Genomic DNA, 1732 nt, shown 5'->3' with positions numbered 1-1732 from the left:
GTTTCTGTTTTTAGATCATAAATGATTTTTTTTTTTTTTTTTTTTTTTTTGAGAGATTTTCGCTATAGGTCACGTGCGCTCGCCAGACAGACAGGGACAGAGAGACAGAAAGTGAGAAATCACCTCCCAGGGGGGATGGCCACTCCGCAATCCCTTTTCCTCCATTCTCCTCTCGGGATCTTGGGCACGCACGCACGCACATGCGCCCGGCATGAGTTCTAAGCCACCGGGTCTGGGATGCGAACCGCGGTTGACTACGTGGGAGTCCAGTGACATAGCCATTATGCTAACTGTTGGTTCCTAATCATAACTGATTTCTGTTCTCTTGAATGCTTCTGATGCATTTTAACGTGACTTTATGGCTACTAATAAAACTGGTTTGGCTATATGAGAGCTTCAAAACGTTCGTGGAAAATGCACATTATAAAAAAAATTATGCATAGATTTCAAAGGTACTTAATGCCAGAATAAACTCATACTTGGGTTCTGTATGTATGAAATTTTGAAGTCCCCTCATACTTGAACTCATTAATTTAATGATATTTTAATTTGATTAAATAATATTTAAAAATAAATTTAATTAATTTGATTAAATAATATTTACACCACATTTTAGAAGCAGTAGCTATTTCATGAAGAGGGAAAATAGTTGTCAGAATTCACATAGGATTATTTAGTTTTGAGACCAACAGATGGCATAATGGTTACATTGCTGGACTCTCATATAGTTGACTGCAGTTCAAGACCCGGACCCGGCCAGGTGTATATGCATGCGTGCCCAAGATCCCAAGAGGAGAATGGAGGAGAAGGGATTGCAGCATGGCCCTCCACCTGGGGGATGATTTCTTGCTTTCTCTCTTTCTGTCTCTCTGTCTCTCCAGTCAGTGTGCTCATCCCATAGCAAAAACCTCTAAAAAAAAAAAAAAGATTAGTTTCAGTTGATTTCTCTCTGAAGAACTGTAATAATGGCTGATCTTATTTTGTCAAATTGAAATGAGCAGCCTTCAGGTCTTTATTGTTTTCAGGGTTGTCTCAATTCCCTTTTCTGAAGCCAGAATGCACTTGAGCAGGCTGAATATCTCCATGAAGTGGTATTTGCATAATTGGTGAAAATAAAATGTTTAAAAAATCAAATAGAAGAACGATCTCCCTTTGTTGTGGCGTTCTTAAGCATGATCAAATGAAAAAACAGATTAGAATGTAGTTGTGAAAAATGTAAGTGCCTGGGACCAGCAGTTAGCGTAATGGCTATGTCACTGGACTCTCATGTGGTTGACCGCGGTTTGCGTCCTGGACCTGGTGGCTTAAAACTCACATCGGGCGCATGTGCGTGTGTTCCCCAAGAGGAGAATGGAGGAGAAGGGATTGCGGTGTGGCCATCCCCCCTGGGGGGTGATTTCTTGCTTTCTGTCTCTCTGTCTCTCTCTGTTTGTCTGGCAAGCATACGCGCCCTATAGCAAAAACCTCTCCAAAATTTTTTAAAAAATTTAAGTGCCACACAAATTTATTATTGTTACGTCAGCATATACTTTTGTATTGACTTAAACAAAGTATTATTTCTCAAGTCTGAGGTGTAAACAGTGTTTCATTTGTTGGTTTGAATTCAGGATTTTGGAACTTGCTGATCTTTTTAGAGATGCCTTAGCATTTTTACACTATTGTCGCTATTGCTAAAGAAAATCGGTTTGGATCTACCGTAGTTTAGAGTACAGCCCCCCCACAATATTTCAGA

This window comes from Tupaia chinensis, unplaced genomic scaffold (assembly GCF_000334495.1).
Source record: "Tupaia chinensis unplaced genomic scaffold, TupChi_1.0 Scaffold143615_1, whole genome shotgun sequence".
Lineage (NCBI taxonomy): Eukaryota > Metazoa > Chordata > Mammalia > Scandentia > Tupaiidae > Tupaia > Tupaia belangeri.
Note: the sequence above shows the minus strand (reverse complement) of the source record.